The following is a 19,502-nucleotide window of genomic DNA, read 5'->3' as shown; positions in this document are numbered from 1 at the left end:
ATGAGGCTCAGAAAGTCCTTGGTCAGACCAAACATTTGAGCAGCAACTGAAAACATTGGTGTTCTCAGCGCTGTTCCCAGGCTGAAAGTCAAAAACACAGCGCTGCACCAGCTACTAAGAAGGAGGAAAAAATGATTGCTACTGCTGAACCCAGGACACACATGTGCACCTTTCCATACCACTCTGCCTCAGCTCCAGAGAGCTGTGCTGATCATGTTTAATTTACAACAGTGAATGAGTTGCAGAGTTCTACTGGCTTTTTAGTAAGAATGAGTCCCAGCTATTTTCACTCTGAAGATGAATTCAGTGGCCAGTTTACTAGTGAGACCTAAAGAATAATGTCCCAAGTATATCTCGCAACACTTTGAGTTTAGACAAAGATTTCAACAAAGCCATAGGAAGGCTTTCCTTAGCTTCACTTTGTGTCGTGCTTAGCTGGCTACCTTCAGAGCCAATTCATTCATTTCCCTTCTTACTGGTGTTGGACAGGGAATCTGCAATCTTAGCTCTAGACCCTGGCTGTTTACTCTGGTTGGTTGTTTCTTACACAAGCCAAAATCGTATCCTTCAGAACAAGATACGGAGAATGGTGGGATACAGGGGTGGAGCGATTTCCATGTCTGGATGCCTCATTATGAGCTCAAGTTCTGCTTCAAATCCTGGTTTTCATCCCTAGCACTCTCAAAAAGTTGGGCAAGGTGAGCAGAGGGAACCATTCCTCCCTCCCCAGAAATTACCATTATGGACCAGTTATAACAGTCAAGGATACCTTTATTTCAGTTCTCACTCCCCATTTAATGATCATCTTCTTTCAAACCTGAACAAATTTCTAAGGGATGGTGTTTCTTGAATACTAAAACAATAAATATCCAAAACATTTTCACACATGAGCCTGTACTGCACTATAAAAGTGTCATATTTATAACACCTCTACAGCAAATTCTTTAATACATATCTGATTTATTTTCTCCCTAATCTCCAAAGTCTACCAGGTTCTTAAAACCGAGAGAACAGCAGAGCTGAAAAGACTGTGTAACTTGAATTAGTACACAAAATTTCTATTTCCAAACAAATAAATATTACCATTGATACTTCAGCCTCAAAATTGTCAACCGTAAAACTGGGATATTGCTACTTTCCTCACCAGAGTGCTAAACTCTGAGAGCTATGGTATCTAACAGCGGGCTCCAAAAGGGTGGATTTTCCATCTGCCTGTTGGGCTTCACCTCTCCAGTTCCTTTCCTGTCCTTCTCTCTTTAGACACACACTCTTAGGGTCAGTGAGCATATATTTTGACATGTTTGGGCTCTAGAGAGGAAACATATTTAACTGCTGTTGTAGCATTTAGCCATTTAATTATAAAGCTGTAATTCTCATTTAGTAGATTAACTTTGAGACCAGATGGCATTCGTCGCTCTGTGTAAACTATGCTTTGTTTTATCTGCATTTTTTTTTTACTTAATTATTTTGGTCAGTCAAATGCTAGAAGTTCAATGGTCTATCTCATTTCCTGAGGGATGTTTCTTCAAAGTGAAATACCAGCATTTCCAGGCAGCTTCACAAGTACAGTCAAAGAAAACACACAAAAACAGTTCACAAATAGACTTGTTGAAACGAATTAGCACTTTCAAGTTGAAGAAGATTGGTTTTATTTGAAATTTGTATTAAAGCACATAGGATGGCTCTGATATAAATTGTTTTGATGTATTAGAAGTAATGCTAAATATGATTTGCCCTTCTCAGACTTTTAAGCTCAAGCACAGGCAGTGTGATTTATCTTCTAACCTCTTAATTTTGACATAGAGTCCATGTTCCTCCTGAGCTCGCTGGGAGAAAAGGGGGTGGATTTTAAATAGCTACATGATTTGGAAGAAATTTAGGAGAAATAAATTATGAAAAGCTATTGATTATGGCATCTTGCAGCTGATGGAGGGGAAGATTTCAAACTGGACTGGCAGCAACGCTCAGAATGTGACCCCCCCAGCAGTCATGAAAGGAAAATAATAGGCAACCCTGTATACTCAGAAATATTTGCATCAGTCAAAAGCATTTCCAAATATACAAGGAAAGGACATGGCACTTGGAACTAGACGATCTAAAGGTCCTTTCCAACCCTCACTGTTCTATGATTCTATGATTCTAAGAATATCTAAATTTGATATTAACATTAAACATCTAAATTTGAACTTCAACCTGCAAAAGTTTTAAGATTTTGGTGGAACTAAACACTTTTCAAAGCCTCTTGTGGGTTTTTGAATGTGAAATCCTTTAAACCTTCTTCAGGCTTGCGTCCCATGTGTGAAGATTTCAGAGATTTACCTGCCACAGAATGAGAAATAAACAGCTTCTCTTTCTTTGCTCACAAATATTGTTTCTGTCCTTCCTTTATCTGCCAGACTTCCTCTAGGATGGGCTTTCCACTTCTTCTAATTTAAATATCCTAAGCTGTTCACTCTCTCAACTGACTTTACAGGATACCACCTGTCAGAAAGTGTGCAGAGGCTTAATTCTCTTCTCCAAAACATCTATTTGAATAGCTACCCTCACAGAGAAGCAGTACAATGAGAGCCGGAATCAAGTCTTTGATTAATGTTATTTTGAGGATACATTTCGATCCAGAGTCCTATTTACATCCATAAACCAAAAAGCACTCAAAAAATGTGCTTTTCTCCCTAATTTTTGTACACAGAACTTAGGTACCTGTCTTCAAGCGAATGTCTGCAATTCAGGACCTGAACTGAGGTGTCTGAAAGTCCAAGAAAGAGCAACTTCTCTCTGAAGCTTTCACTTTGTCTGGGGTCTGAACACCATTCTCTTACACACCCCTGAGACAGGGTGGTCCTTACAGTCTGAATGCTACTGGAAGACTACCCAGAGGTGATTGTGGCTTTGTTGTCTGTAGACAACTCTTTGCCTCCTCCTAGAATGTGTAGGGAAGTATCTATCGTGGAGAGGCAGGAACAGCCCTGTTGCAGTGGCTGTGTAGTACTTTTGAGTGGACAGGGCACAGCAGCCACACAGAACTAAAGAGAGCTCAATGAGTATTCTGGTCACCAAGCCTTGTGAAGCTGCCTACACCTTTAATTTTGATAGAGATGAATCATCTGCGGACAATAAAAGCACGAAAATGAAGGCCACTGCAAGGACCACACCGGGAAAGTGCAGAGCAAGGCCTCAAATGATTTTGCTTGGTTTTACTCAGGCTGAACTGAATGGGAGCTGGCTGCCCTGAGCACATCACAGGACAAGGCTTTTCAGAAAACCTTTAAAAGAAGCTATAAGAAGTCAGCCATTGCTGCTCTATCATGGGAAGAAATAGACACTGAGAACACGGAGGCACATCCTCATTCCAGTCTGAGCTGTTTGTAACAGTGCTTCAGCTACCTTTGCTTTGTCTTCTGCATCTATCTACCATTTACAACAAATTCAACTAGAAACCATTAAATATGACTCCCCCCTTATTGCAATAATCTGTTCTGTTTGCTTACTCAGCAGAAATATTCCTAATTTGTAGTGTAAAGGTATGCTCTGGGTAGGTAGAAATGCTTTGGTATTCCAGCTATTTTCTGAACTGGGTTGATCTGCTGCCTGCATTTTCTTCAGAACTGAATATAAAATAGGAGTCCATAAGGCTGTTTAACATTTCATCTTCACAGCTTTGCAGTCCCATTGATTTTGCAAATATAATGGACAGTACTGTGGAATTTCTGTTGCTACAGTCTTTCAGGTAGTTTCTAGTGGCAGGATACTGTAAACCAGTGTTCCTTCCTATGTGCATTCAGATGCTTGAACACATCTCCTCTGGCTGTGGTTTATTTCCTCTGATAAGTGACTGCTTCATCATAGTAAGTGCATCCAGCTCATGACACAATTGATGGCTCAATGCTTTTGCCCGCATAAGCTGGTATTTTATTGAAATGTTCACATAAGCTGCAATACACAATAGAGATCCACAGACAAGAGTAATAGTAACAATATAATGAGGGTAGCTCATCTGAGAGCTCCACTGAGAGCCAGACTCTACAATATCCTAAATGGAAAATCGTGATGCACCCACAGCAAGCACAAAGTTCATCTGTAGTGCAGTTTCCTCTTCCCTAAGTGTATGTGCAAACATAGCTCAGGGAAAGGTAAAAACATAAATGAACACATCTCCTTTAAGGAGGTTTCAGAAAAAGATGAGGTTTAGGATACTCTGCAAAGAGTCAGTTTGACAAGTGTCCTCTGGAGCAGGCCCAGTCCATCTCCAGCACACCCAGATACTGACCCACGGTCCTGCTGTTTCCTCTCTCTGGGGCTATCCAAGCTGCTCTGACTGTGAGCTTGTCTCTGTAAATAGACAGCCGTTTCCTTCATTAGGGTTAGTCTTCCCTTCTTAAGGCTGAGGTTTTCTTGCCCAAATGTAGCTCACTGCCTCATCAGCTATCAAATCTATAGATGTAGCTTTTCTCCTGCGCCTTTCAGGGAAGGACAGCAATACCGTTATCCAGTGCTGTGATTATATCAGGTGTTTCAGAGCATCCCGCCCAGCAGGGTTTCCTGGCAATGTAACAGGCTGTTGGCACATGCCTTGAAGGTTTTGTATTCCTGGAGACTGCAGAATCCTACAGACAACCTTGCCCTTAATTGTAACAGTCCCTAGTAAGGGCTACCATCTTAACAAGAAGCAGAGATGAATCTGTACTGTCTTACCCTCCCTTCACAGCAAATCTAGAGCTGACTTATATCTCTGTTTTAGAAACAGACTTGTTTGAGCTGACCAAAGGAATTGCTGGACCTGTCCTCTTTCCAAGAGCTGGTTGGTAGCTCTTTCCTGTTAAGAAATAATGCAGATATGGGCTACATACATAGACGTGATATCTCCAACATTCTTTGGGAAATACTAATGTTCTACCTGAAAATGACAGGATTGTAACCTGCAAGATGTGACCATCTCTACCATATAAACTAAATCCAAGTAAAAAAAGGCCATCGAGACCAAATGACATATATGAAAAAGATGATGCATGAAACAATGGATAATTATGAATAGGACCAGGAACAATTTTGCCCTCCCAAGAAGGAGTAGACTCACCTTACAAAACACAAACCAAGAAGTTAGGTACTAAGCTGAATTAGTCTGAGAGGTCTTGCAGGTGTATGGTTTCAACATGTCCCTTAAAGCAGGGATAATGGAGCCCTCTGCCATTCTATCCTAGTTAAATCCAGCTCCATAACACAATTGCTCAGCCACATCTTTTTCTTTTTCATTTTAACTTCCATTCAACCCTAGGCAGCCTGCAATGGAGGCTATGCACAGCTATGACTGTCACCCACAGCTTATAGGGCTAGTCTGTCCTGCAGGGAAGCCACACACTGATTTTCAGCCCTGCCATACAATACTGAGTGGAAGCTGCTGCTGTTCCTCCACCAGCCTCTGACATTTCTTCTTTTGCCATTAGACAGCCTTCATGAACTTTGCAGCAAACTCTCACTCTTACTGGGAAAACAGAGGTTAAATTTCCTCTTCCTTGGGATGAGTTTGGCAGACATATGCCGATTCTGTTTTCAACTGTGCCATTTCTCTCCCAGTGCATGCACAGTCACAGCTGTGAACGAGTTGCAGGCTTAAATTTTTAATGCTGGAGGCTATTCATAGCTACCTCTTCAACATTACCACCTCCACTGCATCTTATAATGTACCCACAGAGACATCCTGGGTTCCACTTAATTGGAACAACATTTACATTTGTCTTTCTGGTTTGTTTGTATCATCGAGTGCTTAAATGGAGTCTTGCTGAGGCATGGTACCAAGTTTGTCTTTCTTGGCTTAACCAATTTTGAAAAACTTTCAAACTACATTATCTGCAAACTGTTGCAAGAGACAGATGAAGAAAAGAATTCTTAACTCAGGGTGAAAAACGTCCACTTAATGCAGAGGAAAGAGAATACTGTTTATTAACGGCTGGATGTAAAATGGTAGTTGTGATTTATTTAGCTGGATGAGCTGAGCTCAGGTGATTGTTTTCCAGGATACTATGTAAATACAGAGCCAGAAGCAGCTTCTGTACTTAAGGCATAAATAGAAAAAAAGCCTCAAAAAATAGAGGTAGTGAAATTGTCCTCATTTCACAGGACTGAAGCAGAGAGAAAGTGCATTCACTCAAGAAGTCTTGCAAAATCTGGCAGCTGATAATGTCTTTTGCCAGTTTACGTCCTGTTCTTTAAACAGAAGGGCCTGATTTGCAAAACTTCCACACATCTGTATCTTCCACAATTTAGAATCAGGCTCAGATCATAGAATCATAGAATGCTTTGGACTGAAACGGACCTTAAAGCTCATCCAGTTCCAATCCCTAGCCGTGGGCAGGGACACCTCACACTAGACCAGGTTGATCCAAGCCCTGTCCAACCTTGCCTTGAGCACTTCCCTGCAAAATCTCCTGGCAATTCTCCCTCAGCTGAGGAATATGATAAAGAAACATCACCTTTCTGTATTGTAGTGTGAAAGTTAAAGCGACAAAGTAGTCTTTCCATATAAGTTTGTTCGGTTTTATTTTCAAGACACCTCACACAATCCTGTTAACAAAACCCGAGTCTGAAGGAGAGCAGAAAGGCTAGCTTCCTGCCCCTGCTGTTTTAGCAGTAATGAAGTTATAAGTTATAAATCTAAATCCACAAAAGAAACAGGCCAGAATACAATCACTGCTGACCCCCTTCTCATGGGCAGTATTATCGTCTATCAGGCACAACATGGCTCAGTAGCCCCAAAATTGGTTGGTCCTAAATCAGCACGGCAGCGAAACTAGCGCTCTGCAATGCAGATGAACACACAGAGTTCCTACTGCTAATTAGAGATGAAACCTCCCAGCCTCCAGGGTTTGCCATCACACAAAGACTGATGATGGGGAACTTCTGAGGGAAAGGTCTGGCTCTGACTTACTGGTAGTTGAACAGAGGTCCATATTAACATGGATAATGTTCTCTCAGTAAAAAGGTGACTGAACCAGGATGGATGGGGAAACAAATGTGCTGTCAGCTCCTGCCAAACATATCTGATGCTTCAGGGGTGAATGCGTGTCCTGGGTACCGTGCAAATCCATTCTGTCTCTCTTGGCTCACTGATGCTGAGTCAGCTCCAGTCCTGGCCTCTCTGCCCTGTGGCTCTCATACACCAGCTAGATGTAGCTGAAGGTGGAACTACAGCCTTTTCCCCTTAACAGCAGTGTCCAAAAGCCACTGTCCCTTATTCCTGGAAGGAATAGAAAACACACTGATGGCTTTTGCCTTGACCTAGGCATATACTGTCTTGTTATATTCTTCTTTCTTCCTCACACTGAGTCATTCCCGGGGTCTCTGGTGTCCAAATTTAGTAAAGCCTGTGTGGAATGAGTAAGCTGAATGTATCAGCACCTTGACAATAGCCTGTGAAAAAGCTGATGACTAGGCTTTAAATTATGAAGCAGAACATCAGGATTTTGTGTTTTGGAGCATTTTTGACAATTACAGATGAGATCTCTGTCCCCTTTGCTAGCCCTGAAATTGCATTCAGCCCTCAGGGATTTCAGGCAGTCCTGAAGAAACCAACTAACCATATTACCATCAAGTCCCCAGGATCAAAAAGTCTCAGTGAGTTTGAGAGAGGTCATTAACAATGAGGAAGCACTGGAGAATATTGTTCTCTTTCTTGGTTTGTCTCTGTCAGTCATAACACTGGAGTAGTGAGACAAGGCTCTGATTCAGCTCTTATTGATGTCATTGGGATTTATCTTACAACTTGGCAGTGTCTTGTTTCTCAGATAAATCTCAGTGAAATATTCTTGGTAGTGATTAACTTACTGAGTGTGCTCAGAGACAATGTTAAGGAAGAATAAACAGAAGGACTCTGGTTAATGGGAAGAACCAACTGGTAAAATTGGTTCCACTTTGGGCCCTCTAGGGCCCAAACTCTAGGACAGAGTTTGACAAACAAGGGTGAGTGTGGTACAGAGAAGCCAGGTTAGTTAGGGGGCTGTAATACACAACGCAGCAGAGATATATCCCAGAAAAAAGGCTAAGAAAGGATGCAGCGTGCTCTAATGAGTGACTATAAAACAGAGACAGAACTTCTCAGAGGTGCACACGAAAATGACAACTGGCCGAAGCTGTAGGACAGGAAATAAAAGTACTTGAACAGGGGCCCATGGAGGTTGTGGGATCTCCATCCTTGGGGTCACTTGAAACCCAAGTAGACAAAGCCATCAGAAACCTCTTATAACTTTGAAGTTGCCCTAGTTTTGAGCAGGGGCAGGTAGACGAACTGCAGAAATCCCTTTCAATCTTTAATTCTGTGATTCTATACTCAACATGAAGGTGGGAACATTTTATTATCTTCCCACTGCTCTTCTTCCAAGTTTCATTAACACTGCTTGAGTTATTTATTAATTTGCTCTATCATATGTCTAGACTTTGACAGGATTGTAAGGCACTGGCCTGTCACAGTGACTTTCATATATATGCGTTTATGCCGCAAATGCAGGCATTGGCTCATGTTAGGATCGCGTTGAAGCTGTTTGAGGTTTCTGTCTCTTAAAATGATTGCAGGTACACCTGAACTCAGAGAAACAAGCATACAAAAGCACTTTAAATGGAATTTAAAGAGAGTCTTGCTGAAATACATTGTGACTTTGTCTCATTTTTCTCTGCATGTATCAGCCTGATGTCCTGTAATCTCTTCCAGCATCTACTTCCCTTAGTCAGACTTCCTTAAGGACTCTTAAGGAGTCTTAGACATTAGGACTAAGCCTTGATGTCTCCTTCCCCTTTAAGGAAGAAAATGAAGCCTCTTAGAGACTTGGGAGATGACATATCTGCAGCAGAGCATCACCTCAGCTGTCTCACAAATTATGATGCCAGAAGCATTTTGGAGCTTGGATGAAGGAAGATGTGATGTTTGTCTTGAAAAAAGTAGATGAAGCGTTTTTCAGTGACACCTTGGGAAATGTGTCCTTGCATATGAAATTGTCCTCTTTTGCCTCCATTCATGTAGAATATATTGCAGTGAGATCTGCTTAATTGGGATGCCTGGACATTCCACACTCCATGGGATCAGTTGAGCCTAATCATAGTGAAAAATGACCACTGCACAATTAGGCCAAGATTAGCATAACTTCCAGATAACGGGGGAAAAACGTCTGTAGTCAACAAAAAGGTAAAGTGGAGAAAAATGCTGTTGAAGACCCAAAGGATGCACAACTTTGCCTTATTTGGGACTTCTATTAAAACTCCAAGCTCAGAAGACCTGACTCAGGATGACAAGCTATTTGCGGAAACCTGCTCCAGGTTTCTCATCATAACCAAACAACAGCATTACCTGTAACTGTGAAAAACTGATACCCGTAACACGTGATTAGATGTGTTAGGAAGTTAATTGTGGAAAGTAAAAGAAAGAGCTTCACATGGAAAATTTTGGTGTTGTTTCAACATAGAACTTACTGGAAAGGTATAAATATAATCAAAACCTAAAGGAAAAAAAGCAAATAGTCTGGATCTTACAGCTGAAGTTCAGCCTAGTTGGAGTTCTCCTGCAGATTTCAGCTATGAAATCACTGAAGCATGCATCTGCAAGGGCATTCTACTACTTTACACCAATTATGGATAGATCAAGTAGCCAGACTTGTGGAAACCACTTCAACACAGGAAGTGTTTTTTCTGCTCTTGTGAAAGAAAATGTGGATATCATGAGGAGAGAGATCTTTTTCAAGTTACAAACCAATTGCAACATGGCAGGAATGAGCACATGGTCAGTTAATGTGACTTTGTGGGCAAACATCCAAACTACAGTGATACAGCACTTTCACAGAACCAGAGACTGGTTTGAGCTGGAAGAGACCTTGAAGCTTACCCAGTTCCAACCCCTGTCATGGGCAGGGACACCTTCCACTAGACCATGTTACTTTGAGCCCCATCCAGCCTGGCCTTGAACACTGCCAGGGATGGAGCAACCACAATTTCTTTGGGCAACCTGTGCCACTGCCTCACCACCTTCACACAAAAAAACATCTTCTTTATAGTGAATGGAAATCTATCCTCTTTCATTTTAGAGCCATTACCCCTTGTACCTTTGCATCTCTCTAGACCTAATTGGAGCATAATAGCAGAACCACGGTGTTCACAAAGTCAGGATTGTGATGGAAAACTGTCTCAATATTAATAAGCAATTTTCATTCTGTTTCTTCTGCATTTTTTCTCTGAGCTCAGAAATCTTACCTGATCATTGGACCTGAGAAAAGATGAATTGGAATCCCAGATATATTATAATCCCTCTAGTTACTCAGTTCATTGTAACTCATTTTCCTCACCTGCAGCATTTTCTCTACTGCAAAGTTCTGAGCAAAAAACATAGCCATAATTTCTTAATGAAGATGATTACCATCCCTTTTCATTGAGATAAACGGCAACAGCCAGATTGTTCATCTCATCACTATTCAGCAAAATACTTCAATGTTGATCTCATGCATGGTGAAGAAATGTTTTCAGAATAAAGACATCTGAATCATGTAGTAAAATGAAGCCACAAATGTAGTTGTGATGAAGGCCCCAGACAGACATCTAAAAAATGGTACACACAACTAATTCATTCTGCAAAGCACCTTCAGTAAATAGGTGACCCCACTGCTTGGAATCCATGAAGCCTCACTTGGGGTAAGGTAGAATTTCAGCTGAGTAAATACCCCAGAGCACAGCCTGTGGCCAGCACCACAGCCACCCTGAGGCTGTCCCATTTTAAGCATTTAAATGCAGTTCAGCACAAAAGAATCATAGAATAGTCTCATTAGAATAGAAGAGTCTCATTAAAATTAACAATAGGTCATACAATGAGGTCTTATATATCTAAAGTTCCATCTGCCCTTTCAGTCATCATCGCCCTTGCAGTAAATGTGAGTAAAGCCCTTCCCAAATCTTCATTCGGGAAGCCAAGCCACCGTATATTTAAAGTTAAGGTGTTGCAACTGATGCATACTTTACCAAACATGATGAAAGAACTTGGAGATTTTATTTTTAGATAGAGTGGTGCAAAGCGGAGTTTAACCTTTCTGAGTTATTGTACCATGTCAAATTTAACAGTCTGGAACACAGATGAATGCATGTCTACTTATTTCTATTGCTCTCATTGTATACATTGACTATTTATGAACCCTGTAGTCAAGGTCACCTTCATTATGAAAAGCAATTAGAATAATAATGATCTTTGGCTAATGAAAAAGAAGTTTATTAATAAACATTAATTAACTTGCTGCCAAGCAGGCTATATGTTTTAAGGATGAGTTAACAGGTTTCCAAGCAACACTTTGCAATGACAAAGTTACCTAATTTTCTTAAATAATAATAGTGAAAAAAAACAAACAAGAAAGGGTGCATAGGATTCTCAACAATGCCAATCACGGCTGTAAACCAGCTAGTGGCAAAAGCAGCCTACAGAAGATACTCAACTTTTCTGAGAGCAATAATACGTTACAATTTCCACTGAAATGCTCAGCCCAGCTATCCTGCTCCCAGGAATCCTTAAAGCTATTTATATTTTACTCATATTGCTTTATTATTTTACCTTTAAGAAGCTCAGTTTAATGCTTGAGTGCTTTTCAATTTTACCATTCAGACTGCGGATTAAGTTTCTAATGACTAGCTTAATTTTTACAGGCTGTAACATGTATTTGATCTGAAAGATACCCCTGGCAATATGAGGCTTTAGCCGACTTTGGTGTTTCAATAAAAGTTAGATGCAGTCTGATGCCTTCTTAAAGTCTTATTGTGGCTGATTATATGACTGCATGCTCTTTTTGGCCTTTGCAGTATGTAATTTACAGCATATTTCTTTCTTGGGGTTTCAAAAGGCTGAGTGGTCTGAGCTGCAGGGTAGGAACAATTTTTCCCACTATTTCTCATGCCCCAGAGAGGTTACAAGTGGATGAGGAGTCTACGTTGAACCCCTTAAGAATGTGCGCTACTATGGCAAAGGAGCACCCAAACTGAAAAAATGAAGACATGGATATACTTGAAAACCTGTTACTGGAGACCGCTATTGAAGGTCAGGAATTGGCTAAATTTGAAAAGGCCGTACAGGGGCAGGAGACTTGCAGAATAATCCTTCATGTCCCTCCTAGACCTTTTGGTCTTTTTAGTTTTAAGTAGGATTTATTTTATGTAACTTTGGGAGATCTTAGTTTGCACTGAAGTAGGCACCTATCAGCTGCACTGTTCATTAGATTCCCCTGAATGTACTGACTGGTTCATAGAATCATGGAATGGTTTGTGTTGTGGACAATGGGATTGAGTGCATCTTCAGCAAGTCCACTGACAACACCAAGCTGTGCAATGCGGTTGACACACTGGAGGGAAGGGATGCCATCCAGAGGGACCTATCCAGGCTGGATAGGTGGCCAACGCCAACCTCATGAAGTTCAACAAGGCCAAGAGCAAGGTCCTGAACCTGGGTTGGGGCAATCCCAAACACAAATGCAGGCTGGGTAGAGAATGGATTGAGACCAACCGTGCAGAGAAGAACTTGGGGGTGTTGATTGATGAATAGCTCAATATGAGTCAGCAACGTGCTCTTGTCCTGGCTTAGGGGAAATGCAGACTGAAACACTTGATTTCCCATAAGGGTTAGAAATGTACCCCGGGTTAGAAATGTACCCCAGCTTAGAAAGAAAGAGACAAGGTCTTCAGTGACTAAAATCCATTCTGGTTTATGTTCAATCCCTTTTAAGCCACTCTCACTAAACAAGTATTGCCAATTCCCAAGTACTTACACACTGGGATTCTTTAATACAAAAGAGGAAAATCATCACCTGAGCAGGACTGTGAAAACCTCTGTATATTTTGCTGAAAGGACTTAAATCCTCAAAGTGAAAAAAAATCTGATGTCAGATCTAGTACTGGAAAATACAAAAAAGTTCTATTCAAAGGAGATTTGGGGGAGAAGATTTCATAGAAGAGTGAAAGGGAGAGAATAAAACCCTTTTCCTCATATATCCATAAAAAATAATAAACCCCACAATCTCTGAGCTTCTCAAACCCTCAGCTTTTAGTAAAACCCACTGAAAATTATATAACTTTTCCTCCCCCAGTGATCTGAATTTCACTAGCTGGCATCTGTTGTTAGTAATAGATGCAATAAAACTACCCTGGCCAAGAAAGTCAGATCCCTATGTTTATTGTAATAAAGTAGAAGGATTTACAATTCAGAATAAAAAGTTTTTATGGTTCACTATAATTCTTAAACTCAAAGTGTTTCTTAACTTTGAGACAGAAGCAATGAAAGTGAAGAGATGGCCTATTATTACTACTTTTCCACGGCAGATTTCAAAGAATATTCCACAGATGGTATTCATTTTAGAGATGGGGAACAATTATTTTTTGGAATGATTTTAAATGGAAAAGGTATTTTGTGAAATCATGGTTTTTCTATTCCCTGTGAGGAAAACAGAAATTATAAATCCCCATACACTCACTGAAAAAGCATCTATAATTTCATTATTCACACAGAACATGAAACACACAGAACGAGAGCCTTCCAAACAGTTAATTTTAAGGTTACAGTAATACCCATACCTCTGCTGAAATGCTTAGGCATAACTGATCACAGAGGGTTTGAATCTACATAGTAAAGTTTATCTCTACCATTAGCATGTTTATTTATTTGTAGCTTCTATTCCAAGGTACCTATTACCAATTTAGTTAATTTATGTAGAAACCTCTTTTGAAGGAGTTTAATTTTTGCATGTTTAAAAATAATACAGAATCATAGAATAGTTAGGGTTGGAAAGGACCTTAAGATCATCCAGTGCCAACCCCCTGCCATGGGCAGGGACACCTCACACTAAACCATTTCATTCAAAGCTCTCTCCAACCTGGCCTTGAACACTGCCAGGGATGGAGCATTCACAGCTTCTTTGGGGAACCATTCCAGTGCCTCACCACCCTCGCAGTGAAGAACTTCTTCCTTATATCTAACCTGAACTTCTCCTGTGTATGTCTGAACCCATAAATCATATATATTATACCAAACTAAAATTTAGAGAAATTAAGGTGCTATCGTGGTATGTTCACTATAGAAACCCAGCCTGAAAGAAAACATTGAAATGTTTATTATTTCGGGAGACATTTTATTAATGTTCTAAATAGCTATCCTATTTCAGGAAGTTGCAAAAGGACGTGTGTGCACACAGTACAAACACATGCATTGATGCTCCTTGTCAAAAACCACCAGCTCAGACAAGTCAGCTCTCACAAGACAAAACTGAAGATGCGAAGCTGTGCTGTTATTCCTGGATTGATGAAAGCGTTATGTAGTGATGTGGTGTTTGCTGTCTGGACAACAGCGGAATTGCTGGTTTGCTTGAGCATTACTGCTCCAGACCTGGTGGATTGGATGATTCCAAATGTCACTCTGAGCAGTGGAAGTCCACTGTCAGAAGGAAAACATGAGTGCAGGGTTCAGTGCATGATCACAGAAAATGTTAGAGTTGGGTTTGAGGAGGGCTTGCCAGCTCCCTTTATTATTCATTGCTGCATACAATATTGAACCAGGGCATAGCGTGAGCATGATCTTTAAACTAAAGCTGGAAAATGGACTGAGTTCAAATTGTGCTTACCTTAGTAAATAAGCTAAGTATATCTCCTCCTGGTGCTTGAGTCATCTCTTACATAGTGTTGGCAACACAAAGGGTTTCTGACAGAGTATATTCTAAAAGCAATCTGACTGCAGCTAGTCTGTCCTTCCCATCAATCATAGGATCATAGAATACCAGGTTTGAAGGGCCTCAGGGATCATCTGGTCCAACCTTTCTAAGCAAGGCATGACCAAGCCTAGATGTCCTAGCACTATGGGGCATCAGCAGTCAGCATCAGGACATTAGCAGTCATCCCTGACAACAGGCTTTTACTGGAGGCAGTGATGAGGAGGGGAATGATACCTTAGCATCTCAGCCTGACTAGGAACCTGCTTGATTTCATGTACAAAGAAAGATTCACTTCAGACTAAGAAGTCACTAGGAGGGGTCAGGTAGTGAAAATGTATCAGGGGTATTCTCTGACTCTAGTTGCAACTTTAGAGTATTTTACTGCTGAAAGTGTGTGTATTGCTGCTCCTTTAGTTTCTCTTCCGCCTGTAAAGGAGCCACAATGATGTTCCTTCTTCTCTTTTCATTCCAGATATGGGATTATTAGGACATGGTCCTGTTATTCACACCATGACTCTGGCTGGCCCCGGGAGTACTGGGGCTCTATGGGAGTGTGGGATGGGATCTGGATGGGCTGCAGCATGTCTTTTATTCCACGACATAATAGCACCAGTGTTTGTAGTGCTGGAATATAATGGCTAAAAGCTAGTTTAGGTATGTCTGTACTGTCAACACCTATGCTGAGAAAGGATGTGCTGGTTGTCAAGTCTTCATGTAGTCCATCACAACAATCTACGATGACAGCAAAGTAACACTCTACAAAAGAATCTAGGAGGTGGAATGACCAAAACCACAAAAATGGGAATTTCAGTAACAAGGGAATGGAAGAGCCTGTGTAGGTGTGAGAAGAGAAATTGCTTTGGGAAAGATGCTAAACTTGATTTCATTAACTTTCTAGATAAAATCCCACTGCGCTTTAGGACTTCAGGGGCTCTTGGATTCTCATGTTAGTGGGCCAATCCACAGGTTCTTGTGGGGAAGTAATATTGCAGTCACCCTGAAAGCAGTGTGGTATCAGCAGAAAATCGGTCACAATTAATGCTCTCTCTGCTGATACCAATTTACATTTAATGATGCATTTACTGGTAATAAAATTGGAAAGCTATAAAATATTCTCACCATTGTTATAATTTGCTACATTTCAGGTGTCAAGGAAAGGGGGGGTTATAACGTGTACCATTTGGGGGGAAAAATTGAATAGTTGAGGTAGAAAACCATGAGAAAAAGGAAAAGATAATAAGGTTACTGGCAATTCTAAGTTCTTTTTCTCTGTAAAAATCATGAGAGTGCTGAGTTAGGGAAATGGTGTTTAGCAAGTTCTTCTGTTAATTAGAAATGCCCTCCTTGCCTCTGTATAGTAGTATTCCCTCTGAGATATCTGTGCCACCAAGAAAAGCTTTTAGGAAGTCATTATGACATACAAATAGACCATGCTAAATTAAATTGATTAATGCATTATATGAATATTTTCAGCTGCTTAGTTTTGGCTGTCAGCAAGTTCTAATGAACATCTAATTAGCAAAGAAAGTCCAAACATCTGAGAAGTCTGAATCATTGCGGTATGTATGCTCCATCCCTGGCAGTGTTCAAGGCCAGGTTGGACACAGCCTTGGGCAACACGGTCTAGGGTGAGGTATCCCTGCCCATGGGAGGGGAGTTAGAAAAAGATGATGTTAAGGTCCTTTCCAACCCAAACCACTCTATGATTCTATGTATGCCACATAACTTATCTTCAGGTCAAGGACACATGGCACACCAGTTCCCATGCGATGAGGATACTCTTCAGTATACTCCTCCCTGTAACACAGGGCTAAACCAGCCCTGATCCAACCTATGAATCTCCCTGCTGGAGGATTCAGACAAGGAAGTTTAGACATGAGGATTCATTTTTATTCCAAATAATCAGTCTGTACAGTTCAGGATTGTTAAGCCTTTGATTCAGTAGCCCTTGCTTGACATGAAAACCATTTCTGTCATCCTGTCTCCGTCGTGGAGACTGGCCATGTAGATGAGGGCAGCAAAAAATGAAATGTGGTCACGAGATAATTTGAACATGCTGAGCTGACTCACTTTTCCTGCCTTGGAACACCAAAAGACATTAGGTCACTTTTTGGCAAGGGGAAAAGAGAACTGGGTGACGGAGACAGACTGAAAATAGGAGCTTGAGCAGGTGCAGGGGGATAGGTGGAAATCACTCAGCTGTTGAATGTTGGTTCACACAGTTTGGGGTTTTGGAGTTTATTTTCCATGACAGCTTGGAGTTTGAAGGGGCAGAATGCTTTCAAGGGCCATCAAATTTCAATCGATAAGAGGTGGAACAAGCTAAAGTAAATAAAACCACAAGCATGTCCCAGTTCTCTTCCACAACTTAATGCCATCTGAACTAAAATGCTGAGGTTGAAAAATCTCTCTTAATGACTTTTCTTTCACTGTTTGCCCTTTTGGACCTCTTTCAGACTTCAAGATTCTTGCATGACTGTTAAAGAGTTTCCACTCTTCGGAAGAATGAAAACCGATGAAATGGTAAAGGAAAGTAATAGTTAAACCCGTCCATCTTAATCCTGCGCTCACGGCCAGATGCTGAGGATGCAGAGAGCAGAACTGTGGGCAGCATGTTTTTATACAATCGGAATGAGAGTTAGATGTGTTTACAGACACCTCTGTTGTAAAGCAGCCAAAAGTGAGAGAAATTCACGTTAGGAAAGCAACAATGAATCAGGGCTAGTTTTATTTCTGCATCAGTTCAGTGCAAGAGAAAAGGCAGAGTGTGGTGAGATGAAAACATAATGTGCAGGATGCCTCCTGGATTTCAGTGGGATGTGTTTGGGGAAGCTGAGATTCCTGCTGTGTAGGAGAAATTCTCTTCTCATTTATAATCTAAGCATCCATTTTTTCATGCAGCCTGGAGCACCTTAGGCTTTAACATTCCTCTCCTAATTGTTGGTCTTTGCTGCAGGAACAAAGGGGTAGACAGAAGCCAGTCCTTCAAGGCCTCTGTGCTAACACCAAGTGCTAGCACCTGAAGTGAAAAAGCGTATTCCTGATTTTGTGATTTTTTCCTGATTTTGTGTTTTTTTTTTTCCTCAAGGACAGTGCACAAAATAGTGGTAGGAAAATCTAGAAGTACCAAAAGAGCTCTATTTCACTCTAACACACATTACCCCATGTTGTTTGCATTGAGGTTGCCTCTCTGCCTCTCTTCTCTGCCTTAGTCAGGCAGGCAAGAGTTTTCATTTTAAGCTGTCAAGGAACTGTATGGAGAGATAGGCTGCATTTATTCAGCTCTGGTTATAGGTTATTAATGTTTACATGCTTCTGGATGGCTCGTAGCACATAAATGGCACAAAAATGTCTATTTATGAGAGACTGCTTAGAGACCTTGTCCTTGCTCCTAACATCTACCTGCTGAGTTTGTCCCTGAAAAGTGGCACGTTCTAGCTTCAGAGAAAAAGAAGCACATTTCCAAGAAATACTTGCCTAGTTATTGCAAGACACAGATGAGTTTCTTTTTCCTGCAAGATTGCTTCCACAATCTGTTATCCAGTATTCTATACTGGGCCCCTCAGAAAGATGACATGTATATAGAGTGACTTTTTTCTGTGAGAAATTGCTGACATCAAGAAATCCAGATACCAAATAGAATAACAGGATTTCACTGAAGAAACGTGCGCTTCAGACTCTCCCCCCAAACCTAAGGAAATGGGGCAATTTTCCCAGTTGATTTCAACAGGACATTCTTGCCCTGGTGATGGCTCAGAGCACTTCAGGTAGCATTGACTCTGGCAGGGGAAGAAAGGTGCACCTTAAGCAGCCATCCTGCCGTCCCTTGACATGTTGCCCCTGTGCTACTGTGTCTTTTGGGGACACAAAGATTGCCCTTTTTGTATCACTACTTCCTTCTCTCTCATCTCCCAGCCTCTTTCTGGCTCTGGCTCTTGACCAAGGTACATTTATGTTTAATGCAAGGTCAGGATGTTCAAGTTTTTCCATCTTCTGCAGTAATTAAAGCTCCATTGGCACTGAATAAACACATCTTTTCACCTCTTTATCATCTCTCCACATTCAGGGCAGCTTAATTCTTCAGTCTCATTTTGAGGAGTTCAATTCATTACAAAGTAGATGGAAAAGGCTGAAAATCAAGTTCTTTTGTTAATTCCCCCCCCCCCCCCCCCCCCAGCATTCCTGTCCTATGTAATCCAGTGACACAAGAGCTAATTCATTGCTTCTTAGAAGTGTTTTGAAGACAATGAACGTTTTTTTGCTTTTAATCCTCTCCTTGAAAGAGTGGTCCAGAAAACTTCAAAATTCTCCATCCTTTTGAACATTATCTGTGAAATAACTATGTCTCTTCCCCCAGTTCATCAGTAGATGGTGGCAAAGAGTTCTTGCTCATCTGAGTTTCATACCCCAGGGGCTACACAAATATGACAATAACAACAACTGATGGGTAATATTTTGCCATCTGCTGCACTTTTTAGCTTCAGCTGCTCTATTTGTGTGTGTGAATGAACCTGTTGCAACTTCTGGTTGTCTTCCCACATGAAAAGCTTTGTGAGATCACAGAATCATTTGCTGGCATCGTTTCCTTTTTCCAGGTAGCCCTCAACTTCCAAAGGCTTCCAGACCTTATTTCTCTGACTGAATCTAAAGAGTACACCTCTCTGAAACTGCCTTGGTACTTCTTGTCACTAACTCACCTTTGTTATGATTTACTCTACACCTGAGTTATTTAACTATGAGGCATATGGGAGTATGATGTATATTGACTATGGGGCAAAACAGAACTATATTGCAAGTTGC

The sequence above is a fragment of the Lathamus discolor genome, chromosome 2 (genome assembly GCF_037157495.1).
Source record: "Lathamus discolor isolate bLatDis1 chromosome 2, bLatDis1.hap1, whole genome shotgun sequence".
Taxonomy (NCBI): domain Eukaryota; kingdom Metazoa; phylum Chordata; class Aves; order Psittaciformes; family Psittacidae; genus Lathamus; species Lathamus discolor.
Note: the sequence above shows the minus strand (reverse complement) of the source record.